The sequence below is a fragment of the Arachis stenosperma genome, chromosome 4 (genome assembly GCF_014773155.1).
Source record: "Arachis stenosperma cultivar V10309 chromosome 4, arast.V10309.gnm1.PFL2, whole genome shotgun sequence".
In the NCBI taxonomy this organism is placed as follows: Eukaryota; Viridiplantae; Streptophyta; class Magnoliopsida; order Fabales; family Fabaceae; genus Arachis; species Arachis stenosperma.
In genome coordinates, this window is record NC_080380.1 from 5,244,088 (window position 1) to 5,264,478 (window position 20,391).

Consider the following 20,391-nt stretch of genomic DNA (forward strand, 5'->3'; position numbering starts at 1 on the left):
ATGGCAAAGGGTTCTCATTGTTTTCAGAAAGTGTCCCCACACTTGGACCTTGCTCCATGTGCTTCTCTTCCATTTCTTCTTGGTGAACTTCAGTTACAGTTTCATCAATAATGTCACACTGGAAGATAGAATGATCTTCCGGAGGGTGCTTCATAGCTTCATTTAAACTGAAACTCACTGTTCTGCCATCTATCTCAAAGGAGTAAGTTCCTGAGAATGCGTCAAGCTTGAATTTTGAAGTTTTCAGGAATAGTCTTCCTAGCAGGATTGATGAGGGTCTTCCTGAGTCATTAGGGGGCATTTCCAGGATATAGAACTCAATGGAAAATGTGAGCCCCTTAATGCTCACTAATACATCTTCAGCAATTCCAACTACTGTAATAATGCTTTTATCTGCTAACACAAAACAAGCTGCCGACCTTTTTAAGGGAGGGAGCCTCAAAGTATCATATATAGACAAAGGTATTATACTAACACACGCTTCTAAATCACACATGCAGTCAGAAAATATTACACCTCCAATGGTACAGTTAACCATACATGGACCTGGATCACTACATTTTTTAGGTATACCTCCCATTAAAGCAGATATAGAGCTACCTAAAGGAATAGTTTCTAATTCATTAATTTTATCTTTATGTATGCACAAATCTTTTAGAAACTTTGCATATTTAAGTACTTGCTGAATAACATAAAAAAAGGAACAGTTATCTCAACCTTTTTGAATATTTCTACCATTTTGGGATCAAGTTCCATCTGCTTTCTGGGCTTCCTTGTAAGGTGTGGAAATGGGATAGGAGGGGCATTACTTGCAGCCTCTGCATCCATTGGTGTCTCATTATGTGGTTGAGCTGCTTCTTCTTCAACTATATTTTGTATGTCCTCTTCCTCTTTAGCATCTTCCACTTCTACCACATCTTCAGCTGGGACGTGTTCTGGTGAGCTTGGCTCCTTATGGTTCCTCTCTTGCAGTGTGGTTCCGGACCTTAAGGTGATGGCATTGATGCCACCCTTTGGATTAGGTAGGGGTTGAGAGAGAATCCCACTGGAGTTTGAAGGTTGGTTAGTGAAATTATATGATGAATTTAATCGGGAGACGAAAGCTTGTAAAGTGGCAGTCAGACCATTTAGAGTAGAGTTCAGCTGTGTCTGCATGTCTCGTTGTCCTTGTGCAAGAGAATGGAGCATCTCGTCATTTGATGAGAAATTAGAGTAGGTGATCTGAAAAACTTGCTGTTGGTTGTGCTGGGGTCCTTGGGACTGTCTTAGGTGAGGTGCTCTGTAGGTTGGTTTGGATTTTGCTGTCTGTTGTTATTATTGTTATTCCACCTCTGGTTTTCATTGTTGTTTCTACCTCCTCTGTTTATAGTTGTCCCTCCAACCTTGGTTGGAGTTGTCTTGCCATCATTGATTATAGTTTCCACCTTGGTTGTAGTTGCCACCTTGTTAATTGTATCCTTGATTTGGGCAGTCATAGAAGTTATGAGTGGCTGCCACAGTATTGTCTTCCTGTTGGAGTTGCGGACATTCATCAGTATAATGACTATAATCAGCACAGATCATGCATACTCTTTGTGGAACTAACTGTTGGCTTTGCTGTGGTGGGGGAGGCTGAGCTTTGTGTGTTTGTTGTTGGTTTAACTGCATCTGTTTCAGTAGGTTGATCATTTCACATATACTCTGGGTAAGAGCAGTAGTTTCAACGCTAGAGAAAACCTCTACAACAGCTTTTGAGTGGTTACGCCTCTGCCTGTGATTCCTAGTGGACTCAGCTAAGTCGCTGATCAGTTGCCATGCTTCATCTGCGGTCCTGTACTTTTTCATAGACCCATTACTAGCACCGTCCAGTATAGTCTTATCATGAGGGTTCATGCCTTGAGTGAAGTAGCTGATCAATACTAGTGTGTCAATCATGTGATGGGGGCATGCGTCTAGAAGGTTCTTAAAATGCTTTCAGTACTCATAGAGAGTCTTCGATTCTCCCTGAACAATGCAGGAGATTCTTTTCTCAGTCTATCTGTGACTTCAGATGGAAAGTATTTTTCCAAAAATTCTCTCCTGAGCGTATCCCAGTTGGTAACAGTCGCTTCAGGTTGGGAGTAGTACCACTCCTTTGCCTTTCCCTCAAGAGAAAATGGGAAGGCAGTTAACAGAATAGAAATTTCATCTGCACCATTACGCCTAACAGTAGAACAGACTGTTTGGAAATCTCTAAGGTGCTTGATAGGCTCTTGAGAAGGCAAGCCATGAAACTTGGGCATCAAGTTGATTAGTGCAGTAAAGTTCAAAATCTGCAGCCAGAGTTGGGTGATGCACTTGATACGACTTCAGGGTAAAATCTGGGGCTCCTGCCTCCTGGAGAGTAATCCTCCTAGGTGCTGCCATGTTACCTGCATGCGAATTAACTGAATCAGTAGTAAAGGAGCTTGTCTCGCTCTCAAATGGCGGTTCAGATTCGCCCTCAGATGAGACTGGTGAATCGATAACAATCACTTCACCACCCTCAGAGGCTAACCGACGTCGATCTCGCCTAATACGTGAAAGAGTTCTTTCAATTTTAGGATCAAAAGCGGCTAAGCTCGGATCCGACAATGAATGCGTCATTCAAGAAGAAAGACATATAGCTCATGGTAACAAAATAAAAATAAAAATATGTACAATAATTAATAATCTAGCACACTATTGCAACTCCCCGGCAACGGCGCCAAAATTTGATGGTCAGTGAAAATTGACCAGTTAAGAAATTAATAAACGAAATGCGTTGCAAGTATAGTCCTCAACCAGCTAAGATCCGCCTTCTCAATTTAAAAAGGGTTGTCACAAAAATTAAAATTAAAAATACTGGAAGTATGAGTCCCAGGTCATCTCCCAACGAGTTGCAGGAAAGAGTGCTAATTTATTAATTAGAAATTTTCCAGAAGGTTTGAATTGGATAATGAATAGTTAAAATAATTGTAAATTAAAGCAATAACTAAGAATTATTATTAATATTAAAAGGCCTTGACTGGGGGAATGATTAATTGGAAGTTCTATCCTTGGAATCTTCTCAAGCGTAATGTAAAGCGGTTGTTGTTTTCACTTAGTTAACCCTTACTGAGTAAGGGAAAGTCAAGTGATTGGACTGATTCTTATCCGCAGATCCTAGTCCTTTCCCTTAGGAAGGTCTAGCGTTAGTAGATATAGAATTAGCCAACAATGTTCAATTTAACTAAGCACTTGAGCATTCCAACTCAAGTGTCTCCTCTTAATCAACCCCCATGTCAGGTAGAAAATCTACTCCATTGACATGGATTCAATATTTATAAAAATATAAGAAGACATAATAAATTAAATTAAATAAAATATAAAGTTTTAAAATTAATTAAAAGTAAAAGTAACTCTATATATTAATAAATTCAAAATGCAACATACTTATTTGAATAGGGTCAATGAAAAACTAATAAAAGTAAGGGAATAAGGAAACAGACTAAAGTGATGTCTTCATGGAGGTAATGACTCTTCAAAATCCAAAGCAAAAGCATAACTACTAATGTAAAGCTAATCTAGATTCAGATCTAAAACTAAAAGTAATCATAATATCGATGTATCTGAATGTGTGTGGATGCGTGTTGAGTTTCTGCACGTTCCCTAGCTTTAGTCTGTGTTTCTGGGCCAAAAATTGGGTCAAAATACGGCCCGAAATCGCCCCAGCGTATTCTGTTATTTTTGCAGATCGCGCAGGTCACGCATACGCATCATCCACGCGTTTGCGTCATTTAGTGAATTTCCTTGTCACGCGTTCGCGTCGTCCACGCGTTCGCGTCATTCTTGCAGACTTCAATCCACGCGTTTGCGTTAGGTACGCGTTCGCGTCGCTGTGATTTCTTCATTTCACGCGCTCGCGTCAGTGTTCGCTGGTCATCTCCTTAGTTTCTTGTGTTCCTTCCATTTTTGCAAGCTTCCTCTCCATTCTCTAAGCCATTCCTTCCCTATGAAGCCTGAAACACTTAACACATGGATCACGGCATCGAATGGTATAAAGGAGAATTAAAATACATAATTAAAAGATTTCTTGGAAGCAAGTTTTCAATCATGGAATAATTTTGGAAAGGAATTGTAATATCATGCTAATCATATGAATAAGTGGGTAAAAACTTGATAAAAACCACTCAATTAAACACAATATAAATCATAAAATAATGGTTTATTAGTCTCTCATCTTATAAACTCCTCAATTTTACTTGATTTCTTTGATGTGGGACTAACTTCATGCATTCCTCACACTTGCAACATTAACAAAGCTTGGCTTATATATATTGTCCAAGTTCATCCCCACTGCTCCACTATGAGTGTTATACCCTTCTTCTCCACTACAACCATTGCATTAAACTAAAGTGAGGCATGTTTAGAAAAAAACACTGACTAGTTGAATTATTAGAGATAGTACACAAACCATATATAAGCCAAGAAGCGGAGATGATTTCGAAAGCATGCAGTTGGTTGGTGTTGATGATGTTTATGGTATTATGGAGCAAGAAAAGCTTGTGCTTCTCCCAAGAAACTTGCATTTCACGGTGTGGTAAACTCAACAACATAAGCCATCCATTTCGATTGAAAGGCGAACTAAAGAACTGCGGGATCATCATGTACGAGCTAGAATGTGTGAAGGATGTTGCCATGTGAGAAGGGCGTTCCACTTTGTCAACATTCTTCTCACATTCTAGCTCGTACATGATGATCCCGCAGTTCTTTGGGTCGCCTTTCAATCGAAATGGATGGCTTATGTTGCTGAGTTTGCCACACCGTAAAATGCAAGTTTCTTGGGAGAAGCACAAGCTTTTCTTGCTCCCTAATACCATAAATGTCATTAACACCAACCAACTGCATACTTTCAAAATCATCTCCGCTTCTTGGCTTATATATGGTTTATGTATTATCTCTAATAATTCAACTAGTCAGTGTTTCTTTCTAAACGTCCCTCACTTTAGTTTGATACAATGGCTGTAGTGGAAAAGAAGGGTATAGCACTCATAGTGGAGAAGAAGGGATGAACTGGGACAATATATATAGGCCAAGCTTTGTTAATGTTGCAAGTGTGAGGAGTGCATGAAGTTAGTCCCACATCAAAGAAAACAAGGAAGAGTAAAGGGTTTATTAGATGAGAGACCCATTAACTTACGACCTTAAGGTTTTGAGTTGGATGTGAGGAGGAGATTGTTAATATTGCAAGTGTGAGGAGTGCATGAACTTAGTCTCACATCAAAAAAAGCAAGAAAGAATAAGAAATTTATAAGACGAGAGATCCATTAACTTATTGATTCATCCCCAAAATTTCTCCGGTAGTTGAGAGCTCTCCACGGGCCATCAATTCTGATACCACTTGTTAGGCCATCGTAAAAAACTCTCGACCATCGAAAAAATTTCAAAGAAAAATCAAGCAAGAGAATAGAAACTCAAGAAATTAAATTAAATTATCACATGGGTTGTTTCCTTATATAGAATCTCAAGAAATTAATCACTTGTGAAACCTTTGAACTGTACGTACTTTGTTCTTTATAATTTAATTTTCCTTATGGTTACTTGACCATGTACGTTATAATTAAGAAAAGAAAAATATTAAAAGACTAGTCAAATTTAATTTTTTTAGTCAATAATTAATTAATAATATTTAAAAATATAAGTTAAAAATTTATTATTAAATTAATCGACTAAAAAATTAAATTAATAATTAAATTCTAATAAAAAATAATTAATTTTACTCATCTTTGATTTTTTGGTTTTAAGAAAAATTAACAGCGAAGAAGAATGCTATATATAAGTTAATCTAATAAAATTGTAAATAACATTCTCTAACGATAAGTAATACTAAAGAGCTAATTTTTTAGCCAAAATAAAAAAAAATATTTTATTATTTATTTTAAATTTTAAATTTTAAATCATAAATTTTAAAATTAATTCTTTATACTTTCTAGTAATCATAATAGCATAATAATTGTTCAACAAAACAAGCAAGTACTTCTTTAATTTTCATTACAAGATGAAATTCATACAATTTTCAGGAGAAATTTTTGACATGAGCATATGTTTTGCCAATGAATTGCTTTTCTAGAAAAAGAAACGAGAGGATAAAAATATATTGATTATTATAATATATCAACTTTCATATATTATAATATATTGATTATTATAATATATCAACCATGCCATTTCATTGAATAAATATGAGAAAAGTTGATAAAATTTTCTAAATCAAGCACAAAATAAACTCTAAAAATAGGGTTTATTAAACTCCTCACACTTAAACCAAGCATGTCCTCATGCTAGAATCAAGAAATAATCAAAGGGTATCAACATTTATTCAATGCAAACTAATTAAATGCAATCTATCTAAAGCAATCTATCTAAATGAATGCAACTATTTGGTCAAAATAAATTAACTTCCAAGAGAACATATATAAGCATAAGGGCTAAAGTAATAGCAATTAAATCAAATCCACAAATGAATTGAGTTATTAAAGATTTTTACAAACTTGCAAGAAAAGTGATGATCATAGGTGAAAACATGTATTTGAGCAATCGAATCTTTACCGGATGTGTATCCGCTCTAGTCACTCAAGTGTATGGAGTTGATTCACTCAATTCTCCCCTAATCATGCTTTTCAAGATTTGTTTTTTATCTAATAATCGACAATTATTTCATGCATGCATACAAATATCATGAGGTCTTATTCATAAGGTTGTAATGGGGCTAGGGTCAAGGTAGGATGCATATGGTCAAGTGGGCTTGAATTCGAATCTTTGATTAATCTAAACTTCCCACCTAACCTATAACAACCTATACAATTTCAAAGCTAACCCTAACTACCCATAATCCTCACTTTTTCACGTACTCATGCATTCTCTTTTTTATCACAACCCATATGCATTGATTCTTATTGAACTTTACTTTGGGGCATTTTGTCCCCTTTTTTTTGCTTTTCTTTTTCTTTCTTTTTCTATATTTTTTTCCACACTTATTTCTTTTTTTTCTTTTATTTTTCTCATTTTTCTTTCTTTCAAACTAAACTATATACAAAAACATCAATGTATAAGATCTAAACATTTAATTAATACATAAGGTCTAAACATTTAATTAATACATGGGTATATATCCAATTCCCAATATTTTTATCAAAATACAAAAACACCCTTTTACCTCAACCAATGTCCCATGTTTTCCCACACTTGGATGATATATACACTCACTAGTCTAAGCTAATCAAAGATCCAAATTAAGGACATTTATTGTTTTTTGCTTTAAGGCTTGTAATGTGCTAACTTAGAGAACAAAGTGGGTTAATCGTAGGTCAAAGTTGGCTAACAAAGGTTGATAAAAGGTAGGCTTATTTGGGTAAGTGAGCTAATAAAATGATGGCCTTAATCATATAAATGTATGTATACACAAAATAATGGACATAAAGAATCAAACAAATCAAAGATTACAATCATAGGAAGAAAATAATGCACACAAGAAGGAAAATAAGTGGTTATAAGATGTAACCACGCAATTAGGCTCAAATCTCACAAGCTTGTGTTTTTAGTTCAAAAACATGATCCACAATATATAGTTGAAGCAAGTTCTATGAAAAGTTTTCACTCAAATCAATTGGAATGTCAATGCCCTATAAAGAATGTTTTTCTTGAAAAATTTTATTATTTTAACTAAACTTATTATATATATATATATATGCAAAATAAGAAAATGCAGCAAAGAATCCTAAAAGATCTAAACAAAATGAAATGCAAAAGTGTTGGAATTAGAAATTTGTCACCCAAAAACACCGACTGGTCGGACGACCTCCCCACACTTAAAAGTTTGTATCGTCCTCGGTGCATGCTAAGATGAGCAAGGGGGTATGACGACTTCTGAGTTGCTACCTTCAGTTGGTAGATCAATTGGTGCTGCGTGTTCTTTTTTCCGCTTCCGTTTTTGCTTATGACAAACATCCTGAAAATAGAAAACAGGATAAGAAGACAAGTAAATGCAAAAGTAAAGAAGCATACAATGTTGGAATGAGGTAATGATCACTGGAATGGGGTGAGTGAATTAGTGTGATATTGATGAAAAATAGGTGTGTGGGTCCTAAATCGCGCGCGGTTTAGAACACACGCACACTAGCATAAAAAGCTTTGCCACAATTATACAATAATTAATTAATAATATTTAAAAATATAAGTTAAAAATTTATCATTAAATTAATCGACTAAAAAATTAAATTAATAATTAAATTCTGATAAAAAATAATTAATTTTACTCATCTTTAAGGAAAATTAACAACGAAGAAGAATGCTATATATAAGTTAATCTAATAAAATTGAAAATAACATTCTCTAACGATAAGTAATACTAAAGAGCTAATTTTTTTTAGCCAAAATAAAAAAATTATTTTATTATTTATTTTAAATTTTAAATTTTAAATAATAAATTTTTTATTTTAAATCATAAATTTTAAAATTAATTCTTTATACTTTCTAGTAATCATAATAGCATAATAATTGTTCAACAAAACAAGCAAGTACTTCTTTAATTTTCATTACAAGATGAAATTCATACAATTTTCAGGAGAAATTTTTGACATGAGCATATGTTTTGCCAATGAATTGCTTTTCTAGAAAAAGAAACGAGAGGATAAAAATATATTGTTTATTAATTTATATTACACGTATTCAATAATGTATTTTATTCATGTAACTAAATATATTAATCTTACTTTAATTTCTTCTCTTAGAAGAAAAACAACTTTAACCAATTTGGTTGCATCCATTCAGTAGTTAGTTAATTTATATGGTTAAATAAGTATTGAAAATTTGAATAATTTTGTTTTGTATATACATCAATTTATTAGACAAAGATAATTTTTTAAAATTGTAACGAGTTAATTTTTGATCACTTATCAGATTAAAAAATATCATAAAAAATTAAATTAAAAAAAAAAAACTAAAACAACTTTAATTTTCTCTTTTATTCCTTGGGATAGGGTGATATGAAGAAAATGATTAATTTCTCCTAAGCCTAATATAAACCTGTTTGCAAAATCATATCATATATGAAAATAATGACACGATTCCCTTTAATTAGTTGTGGTAGCTAGGAAAATATTATCAATTGATTGATAATGTAACAAAAGAATCCTTATTTATTCATTATAAAACAATAATTATATTTGAGTCTAATCCATTGTCATCAGTTGGTATTTAATAAAGGCCAGGGTTGTCAAGGTTTTTCCGTTTATGAGTCCCCGTCTAGTAGTGTCTTCCTTCTAGCTAGTGATATACAATATGGTGTGAATGCACATCAGATATATATATAATATTATATATATATATATAATATATATATATATATATATATATATGCAGTGCGTATCACATATCTGTTCGATAATTTATTAATCCTCTAAATTAAATAACATGCATAAGATTATATTATGTAATACTTGATTGATGATTATTATTATTATTTATCTATCATTGTTATATTATATTATGACATATTCATTTGACAGATAATAAAAATTTATACGATTAAGACTTCAACTAATGCTAAATGTCCATCACATTCAGTGAGGAAAAAGTTATTGATTAATATTAGGGAGAATGTATAAGAAGTTTAACTAAGTTTTTATTAAATTAGGGGGCACCATGATGTATCCTACTATATGCATAAGTCATTCTATCTAAATAACTATAATAATAATAATCTTGTGACCATTTCACATACGGCTAGGCCATAGCTAGCTAAAACATATATATTTATATAAAAATGTTATTTACTATTAATATAGAAATCATGACGGCATATAACTGAAGGGATTATGTGATGTTGATGTCATTAATAACGGGTATATATATGTAGTAAGCTAAAACAACTAGCTATAGGTCCAGAGAAAAAAAATTAAAACGATAGAGACTAACAACACACCTTTTTTAGTGGCCGGTTGACGATGATAAAATATAAAAATTTAATTAAAATTTTTTAAAATTTATAGAATAATTAAATTTTTAAAAAAAGTTAACTTACTTTTGAAAAGCGTTGACAAAAAGTGATAGTGAAACATATATCTAAATCTAAATATTTTAATTAGTATAATATTTATAAAATAATAATTTAATTAGTAAAATATTTTAATTATTTTATAAATTATATATTGTATATATATAGTGATAATTTCATATTGTATAATTAACTATCTGCTATTTTGTATTTTTTTAAAAAAAATTAAATTTTAACTCTTATGTCACCTTAAAATACTATACTTTATTATAATTTTTTTAACATTAAAATTTCGATAATAATTCTTTAGATGTTAATAAGTTCAAAAATGATTTTTAACAAATTTTTAAAAATAATTTATTATTCCATTTTAAAATTATAAATTTATAAAAATATAGATTTTCTGAAATTTGAATTAAAACACAAAATTTAAATTTTTGTTCTTATTCGTTTTAATTTTTTATATTTTATTTGAATTTAAATAGGAGAAATTTTTTATTGACATTTATATTTAACTTTTTTATATATTTTGTTTGAATCTAAATAGGAGATATTTTTTATTGATATTTATGTTTTAAAGTTAAACCCTAAACTTTATACCCTATACCTTAAACAAGAATAAATAAATAATTAATTTAAAAATAAAAAATATCAATAAACTGTATAAATAGTCAATCGAATTAACTTAATTCGATTTACTATGTATATTATTATTGTATAATAGTAAATCAATTTGATTCAATTTACTACTTAGCATACTGAACCAAATTCATTTGGTTTAATTTACATATAAATAACGTAAATCAAATAATTAAATTGATTTGATTTACATCAAATTATGTAGAATAGATTAACAAAAATTGGTTTAAGATATATACGTAATTTTAAACTTTAAACTATTTTTCACCTAAATTATCCTAAAATTTTCGTCCAAAATTCATTAACAGTCTAGTTTCAATAACCAATAAATATTTTTCAATAAAATCAGACTACCTCACATACAATTTCAATGAAAAGAGACAAAAGAAAAAAAAAAAGAAAAAATGTGTACATCTTTGCAAAATTTATATAATAGCAGTCAAATACAAAAAATAATAATTTTTTATTCTAAAATATTATATTAAATTATAACTTAAATTTATAATTATTAGTTAAAAATTTACAATGATATACTATTTTTATTATATTAGTTAAAATTAATATATTTTGATATTACTTTTTAGAATTATTAACATTAATTTTTGATAATTTGAACAAAATTTGTTAATGTTTTATGTCTTAAATTTGTTATTAATAGAACAATAAAATTACTTAATATGTACGTTAATAAAAAATTATTATTTTTATACATCTAAATATTTAAAAGCTTTTAATAACACTTTAACAACTCATAAAAGTTAACATAATGGATAGTTATAGATTAAAGAAAGGTGAATATTATAGTGCCTAAAAAGTAATACCTATTTATTAAAAAAGGTTAAAAATTAATATTTAATTTAAAAGATATAAAAATAAATTATTTTTAAAAATTCAAAACTTATCACAAAAAGTAAATTAGACAATAATTAATAGGCATCATAAAATTAACCTTAAAAAAATAAATTTTAAAAGTGTATAATGTAATTTTTATTTAAAAAATATTTACAGGATAGTAAATATAATTTTTGTTTAATTTTATTTTTAATATTTACTTTTAATTTTATTATTAATATTTTAATATATTTTAGTTATACCATTAGAATAAACAATATTAATGGAGGTATCTTTTTAATTTTAGAGGTATCTTTTTTGCAATGGTCTGTATCTTTTTGTGGTTATGGAGGTGTTTTTTTTGTATTAGATGTATCTGCTAACAGAAGTGTCTTCGGTGATACTGCAACGACGCAAGTACCATAATGACCACAAAGGAAAAAACGATACATACTACATCCCTGTCTCATGGAGTAAAGAATATACGATGCACATCCTCTACAACCCTGAAAATCCTCAGAATAGGACATCCGTTGTAATTCATAAGAAAGAGCGTTTTTTTTTTTTTTTTTTCTGATCCTTTTTTCAGGCGAAAGAGTTATTGTATGTGAGGGAGATGGCACACGTACCGTAATCTCCTATGCGAGGCGAGAGCATGTTCCAAAGCAAGATGGATACTAGCACCCTCCCTGAACAATGAATCATATATTATCATAAAGAAAGGTTTGAGTAAAATAAACCGGACCATATCTCACATGCATTGATAGCAATATATTATCATAAAATCATACTATAACCAAACTTCTTAAGCAGTAAAACATAGATTCTATTATAAATCTCTAAAACACCAAGATGATGGAAAGACAGATCTGTACAATATGTAATCACATACCATCCATCGAACATGTAGGAACTTATTTCTTGTTCATCTTCCAAAACCTTCAACAAAGATAACCAAACAGCCGAGAAAAGTGAAAAGAATCTTAATTTCTGAAACGAGAGATCAGTACAAATAGTGAAACCTCGCATGATAGAAAGCAAGTCAACCACAATACCTTCATTTGATTCCCCTGTCTTGGATACTTTAGATCTTATATTCTCGAAAAGCTTCTCTTCATGCTGGAAAGGCAGAATCAATCTCTCAGAGAGATTTTCAAATGCCAGACAGTTGGATCCGTCTCATCAAGTTCCATATCACAACGTTCATCAACTGCAAGACAAAGCTTCTGAGAATATAATGATACTTCACTATCAAATAAGGAGAAGAAAGCTACACTTCAACAGTAAAAAGAAATATGTAGCAACTTGATTCAAATAGAAATAGCTGAAGAGAAAAAGAAATATTTTTCAAATTCCTCAATGGAAAAAAAAAAAAAAGTACCAGGATTGAAACGAAAATACTGTATCTCAGGAAGCATAGGCAGCAGTGTACTTAAAACTTCCTCAACCCGCTCAACAGAGTATGCACTCTCGATCAATACATGTGATAATATTCTAACTTGAGCTTCAAAGCCAATCACATATATCCTATATTCAATATTACTAGACTATGTTAAAATTTTCTCTCACTATGGATGCTCTTGTTAACAAAATTGAGCTAAAAGGCTTACACACAATGCATCAAGAATCAAAATCAAGTAGGAACATAAAGAGGTTGTGCTTGTCTTTTAGGAGCCAAAAAGATAAACAATAATAATAATATAAAAAAAGGTTATTAATTAATTATATATATACATACACTTCATGATGATATGCTCCACTTGAGAGAAATTTATAACACCCTTTTCACCTAAGGCCTTTGTGAGTTCTCTGCAAAATAAATGAATATAGATAATAATAAAAAAATAAAATAAAAGGATAATGATGAACAGCTTAGGACATGAAATTTTCTTCATATACATCCAGGAGTGTGGAGTCTCTAATGGATCCATTGAGATGAGCATGCAACTCCACCTTTGGCATTGACACCAACCACTCCATGTTCTTGTTTGTTAATTAGTGAATGAATCTCAAAGCAAGAACAAGAATGGAGAGAATAATAAGTGAAAGTGAAGAAAGAGATGGAGTAATATGTATATTGAAACAGGGGGCTAACACTATATATTTATAGAAAAGCATCACTACTAATTAATTAACAGCTAACACCCACTCTTGTAACGCCTACTTTAAATCTTAGTAATACAAAATGTTTAATTATTATTTAATAATTCTTAATTTATATTTTTAATATTAAAATATTTAATTTCATTTTATTTATTTAATTATTAGATTAAATTTTATATTATTGAGTATAGTATTTTTTATTTTGATATAATAAAAAATTATAAATATCTTATAAATTATTATAGCCAATATAAAGTAATAAAATTAAATGTGTGTTTTTTTTATTTCGCGTAATAAAATTATAGTAGAAATAAGTAAAGTTAAGTGAATCTATTATTTTTTATTGCACAGGAGATTAGATAAAAAATTGAGTAATTTTTTTTATTCCATTTTTAAACTATAATGTGAACAAGTTGGATTGAATGAATCTACTTATTATTATATTAAAAAATTAAATAAAAAATAAAAATAATCTCTTTCTATTTAATTTTAATCTATCTTTCGATTTTTATTTTAATTTATCTTTTTTATTCAATTTTAATTCTTCTCTTTTGTTTATTTCTTCTTCTTATCACTTCTTTCGAATGTTATTTATATAATCATTTGGTATTTACCCACTTCTCTTGATATCTTGTCCAAGTTGGAGCAATTATTTCTTTCTGAAATCAAATAAAAATTTCTATATTTGAACAAAAAAAAGTCATAGTAGTATATATGTGACTAATGATGCCTGCTATTTTATGGTACATGCGGATTTAGTTTGTCGTATATTTAAAAAATATAATGATAACTTTTTTTTATATTTTTATAAATATATTTAATGTATTAAAATGTAAGAACTTAGTTATTTAATATAGTGTTTTTTTATTTATTATGATACTTTTAGAAACATATTTTATTAGTAAAAATTATATACATAAGATTTTGTTAACATGTGTGTTTTAAAGTCATTTATTAATATCACTATTATTATTATTAGGATTTAATTAGTATCATTTTTACAATATTTTCTCTTAATAAATACACAATATATGTATCTAAAACTTAAGTTTTGTAATTTTTATATGTAAATTTTTTATTATTAACTTTAATATGTATTCCTATAAAAAAAATTGTTAACAACTTATATCTTTTATAGCATAAAAACCATTTTTTATTTTTCTTTCGCTTTTCATCAACCGTTTTTATTGAAAAAATAAAAAATAAAAATATCACATAATATAATAATTTTCTTTAATTTTTAAACTGTTTTCGTATAATTTATGTTTTTTTTTTTTAGATTTATCTATCTTATGTTTCAAGAATACATTTAAAAAAATTGTTTAATAACTTTTGATAATTATTTTTATAGTATTTTTAAAATATATGTTTAAAACACATGTTGGCAACATTTTTTTTTATGTTTATCCTAGGGTATCTAGCACAAAAAAAATAGGTTGATATGGGAAGATTGTGTCATTATTTATTTGTGTCATTGTATTGACTTGGAATCTCAGACTCTTGTGGGGAACCGAGTGAATGTTTAGTGGGTTCTAATGTCTATTGTCTCATGGGGGGCCCTCTCTTCTTTTCATCTCTCATTAATTAACCATTCTTTAATCTTATAGTTATGGACTATACACTATAATAATCTCTTTTTGGAAAGCTATACTACTTGTATTACACATTTACATGTTCAAAATTAAAAAAACTTTGTCATCAAGTCATCAATAGAGTGTTGTGTTATGGTCTTTCACGGAGACTCGTATCTTATTATTTAACTAATTTATATGGAGCTTAATTTATTACAATTGAATTTAACAATTAAGTTATTAGCGGGTTGGTTTAGCAATTAATTCACTAATTTGTTTAAGTAAGTGTCGAATGTAGCGATTTATTGATCAACAATTAAATTTTTAAATAGATCTTCGATTCACAACAGATTAATTTTTGATCTGCCAAGTTAGAGAATACTGTAAAAAAATAAAAAAACAAAATTATTTATTAAAAATTATTTATTTAGTTAGAGAATAAATTTTTAACAAATTTTTAAAAATTATTTATTATTCCATTTTAAATTTATAAATTTGTAAAAATAATGTAGATTTTCTGAAATTCAAACTAAAACATAAAATTTGAATTTCTGTTTTTACTTGTTTTAATTTTTTTATATTTTATTTGAATCTAAATAGTAGATATTTTCTTATTAACATTTATGTTTTAAATTAAACCCTAAACTCTATACCCTATATTTTAGACGAGAATAAATAAATAATTAACTTAAAAATAAAAAATGATAATAAACTGTATAAATAGTAAATTAAATTAAACTGATTTGATTTACTATGTATATTATTACTATATAATAGTAAATTAATTTAATTCAATTTATTATCCAATATATTGAACCAGATTCATTTGATTTAATTTATATATAAATGATGTAAATCGAATCAAATTGATTCGATTTACATCAAATTATTTAAAATAGATGCGTAACAAAAATTAGTTTTAAGATATCTACCTAATTTTGAACCTTAAACTATTTTTTTCACCTAAATTATCCTAAAATTTTCATAAAAAATTCATTAACAGCCTAGTTTCATCAATAACCAATGAATATTTTTCAGTAAAATCAAACTACCCCACATACAATTTCAATGAAAAGAGACAAAAGGAAAAAAGGTGTACATCGATCTTGCAAAACTTTATTTCTCAACCAAATGCACATTTCCGTGACATGATTCGCAATGGATCAAACTCTGGTAATCAAAATTTAATAATAATAATTGCACTAAGTATTTATACATAAGAAAAAATCTTGCAAAATTGTGAATTTGTTTATCACATGTTGTGGTGTATGTGATGGTGTCAGCAAGATCAAGTAAGAAGAATGAATAAACAAGTCTGTTTAAAAAATAAAAAATAAAAATCGAAGTGTATGTTTAGATGGAATAAATGCATCACAGTTTACTATATTATAAGGCTGAACGTTACTCGAATTTTTCTAAACTAGGGTTGGTGATGGTATGAATCAAGCTGTCAATTTAATTGTATTCGATTCATTTTTCTTTTTTCTAATATGATTTATAGTATTTGATTTGGAGTAGTAGTTGTTGTGTGATTGACTGATTGGTACACAATTAATAAAGATCATATGAAGAAATTTATCATCAATAATGCATGGCCCTAGCTAGTCTCCGTCATAATTCTCTATCTTCCACTTAATGCATTGACATGATTTTGTGTTGAACTTTAGTTAAGTTTGGCTAAACCTATTGAGTCATCACATTTTTTTATTTTTAACAAATAAAGGATAATTACCTAAATGGAGCTTGCAAACAATTTCTTTAGATCTTTACTTTGTAAGATATATATAGCTATAATTAATTAGTTATTATTATTCTTGTGCCCAGAGCCCCACAAATAAAGTGAGTTGGTTTTATTAGTAGTAAAGCTTAGTAGAGATTTCGAGAGTATATGGTCCCTTCAATTTTATTTTATTTTATTTAAAAAAATAATTTCCATATGTATAGAAATGCGCATATGTTATTTTAATTTAGTAAGTAAATATTAATTTTATTATAAAATGAATTAATAAGATTTATTCAAATATTTAAAGTAAAATAATAGAATAATATAAAAAATAATATTTTAATTGATGTCTATTTTAGTCATTTTTCACCTAAAAGTGATTTTGAATAGTATTATCCAAACAACATTTATTTACTATAATCAATTTTGATATAAAGATTGCCAAACATAACACAAATTTACTTTTCATCAAAAGCAAGTTTGCAAAATCACTTTTATGCAAACTTCCGTTTGCAAACTGAAATCCAAACACACACTAATTATTCTAATAAGTTACTTTACATGTTTTCTCATGTAACATCGACAATTATATATCCTCTTTAATTACTTGAGTTATAATTCTTCTTTGTATTTTATAAAAAATAACAAATAAAAATGTGATTTGATGTATACTAAGGTGTGACAAGATGCTAATACTAATAATAAATATATTATATAATAAAATTTAACTAACATATATCTTAAAAGTACATGTTATCTAAGAACACACGTTAAGATAATAAATTAAGAAAGTCTTTTTTTAAAAATACAAAAGATTTAAGTTTTTAATATATTTATTATGTATTTATTAAATAAAAATAATTAAAATTTTTTATTAATAATAAACTTATCATGTGTTCTTATGACACATGTTAAATAAATTTTATATAGTATTACCAACACATTAAAGTAGAAAAAAAATATTTTACATTAATAATTTTTTATATTTAGTTCAATTATTAAAAACTTGTTTAATATATTTTAAATTTTAAATTTTTAAATATATTCATATTTTCTTATTATTTTTTGTATTATTTTTATCTCACTAGTAAAATTTGTTGCATTTGTCATTTTATGAAGAGGACGAGTTAAAAAAATTGGCTACAGTGTTTGTAACAAATTAGTGTGAAAGTTATGAAAGTAGTGTACTCTAAGGCTATGTTTGGTTGGAAGGAAAGAAATAGAGAGGAAAAAAATAGGAAGGAAAGAAAGGAAAGAAAAGAAATTGAGTGAATTTTTATTTTCTTTAGATGTGTTTGGATGAAAGGAAAATAAGAAGGAAAGAAATGGTATAAAAAGATATGTTTACCCTTATATTATAAAATATATTGAAAAAAGTAAAGGGGTAATATTGGAAGTAGAGAGAGAATTAGTTTTCTCTCCATTTTCTCTCCATTGTTGGAGGGAAAAAAAATTAGTGGACCCCACCAATATTTTTCCATCCATTTTCCTTCCTCTCCCATTTCTCTCCTCAACCAAACAAGAGAAACTAACTATTTTCCTTCCAATTTCTTTCCCTTCCTTTTCCTTCCTCTCATTTTCATCTCAAACAAACACACCATAAATGTATGGAAGAAGATGGATTTTAGTATCAATAAGAACAAAGATTGAAGCTTTGGTTCGCACATGAAGATAACAATGCAGAGTTTGGGTGAATGGTTTGAATTGTCGAATATTACTAATCCAATTAGCATTAGATTACCAATACCAAAAAAATTCCACCTGGATCCAAATACTAATTTTGGTCCACCTTCTTTTAATATTATAAGAATCAAACAGCCCACCCATCTGTTTCAAGCCATTCAAAGCCGACTTGAATGTAGCCGATGAACCCCTTCACCATTTAGAGCCAGTTTGAATAACTAATTTAATTAAGTTTTTTTTTGATAAAATAATTTAAATAATAAATGACTCTGTTAAAAGTAACTTATAAATAAGTTATTTTGTGTTTGAATTTTTAATTTTAAAAGTATTTATTTTATAAAAATATGATGAAAAATAGAAGTATTATGAGAAAAGTCATTTTTTTTTAATTTTTCTATAAACTCTTAAATAACTTCTTAAAAAATTACAATTTAATTTTAAAAATTACACCAAACATTAATACTACTATTTTTCATAAATCAAAAATTAAAAAAAATATTTCCAAAATTTTTCAAACGGATCACATAGCCCTGCTTTCTCCTACTATTATCGTTATTCTACTTATTTTTCTGGGATATTTCTGGAATTGCGCGTCATAGAACAAGACAATCTTGAGTTGATACCGTGCCGTACATGATATATTGCTATTCCGTTAAAGCAAATGGTACTTTCTATATTTATAGAAAAGCATCATTACTAACAGCTAACACTCACTATGTACATCTGCTTAACAGCTAGATATTAACTAATGTTGACGGTGTCCAAGAAATTTAGAGCTATATCTTGTTAGACTAATTTTTCTGAGTGGTCATGATCAAGTCCAATAATTAGAATTATTTTTTTTACTTGAAAACAATTTTTTTCTTCAAGAAACTTTTACCGTGGTTATAATTTAAATGAATCAAATTTAGGGAGGTAACTTTTTTTTAATATTAATAAAATTATTTTATTAAATTGTAAATTTTGAACTCTAATAAAATTAAAAGAATAATTTTATAATAAAAAATTAACTAACTAATAATTAATTTTTTATACCTATCAATTTAAATTTTAAAACAACTTAAAAAAAATTAACTTACAATTCTCGCATCAAAAGTTTGGTTATTGTGGCCCACTGAGAATATTTATTTTAGTTATATTTGTTGTTCTCTTGTCACATCACTCTTTGTTGTTATGATATTTTTTTTTTTTTTTTGGACATTTAAATGTTTTTATGTTGTTGTGTGATGTATAATTACTTTACCACTCTTATATTTTTCCCTATGCATATTTTAATGTTCTGTAACAAATGTTTTTAACAATACATATAATTATTCTATATCAAAATAATATAACTAATTTAGCATAGGTTGTAACTTTTGAAGGTTAACAAGTAACTATTATTATTTTATTTTATTCTCTGAAGTAAACAAATGTTATTCATTTGAAATTACACTAGCTAGAAGTAATTTTCTTTTGGGATTAAATTAAAGAATCAGTAATAATGACCATATCTTTCGCAATTTAAAATTAAAATAACTATTTCATATTTAATTTACTAGACATTTAGATATGTGGCACATTTTTTAATTTTTTTTATTAAATATGAGGTCCTATACTTTTTATTAATTGAATAAAAACTCTCTATTTATTATATTTTTAACTAATAATAGTTTAAATTTAAAATATTCTAAAGAGTGCTACGCTCCATTTTTTTTTTCGACAAAATATTTACCATTTTTACAGACACAAAAAATTAATATAATTTCATTACATCATTTTATAAACCAATTTTCAGGTAAACTAATTTTGCTATTATTATATTAACTCTTCAGTTTGATTCCCATTAA

At 28.0% G+C, this 20,391-nt stretch overlaps 1 long non-coding RNA gene across 4 annotated transcripts; it reads right to left on the minus strand.

The window, feature by feature from the left end:
- Positions 1-3,361: 3,361 nt before the first annotated feature.
- LOC130973996 (uncharacterized) lies at positions 3,362-13,547 on the minus strand. Of its 4 annotated transcripts, none has more exons than XR_009084351.1 (7): positions 13,382-13,547; positions 13,221-13,291; positions 12,864-13,009; positions 12,538-12,692; positions 12,375-12,421; positions 12,112-12,171; positions 3,362-7,966 (listed from the first exon to the last, which is right to left on the minus strand). It is a non-coding gene; the product is annotated as an uncharacterized LOC130973996 (long non-coding RNA). The 4 variants fall into 4 exon arrangements; XR_009084352.1 differs by having other exon boundaries at positions 12,538-12,708; XR_009084350.1 differs by lacking the exon at positions 12,864-13,009.
- Positions 13,548-20,391: the final 6,844 nt, after the last annotated feature.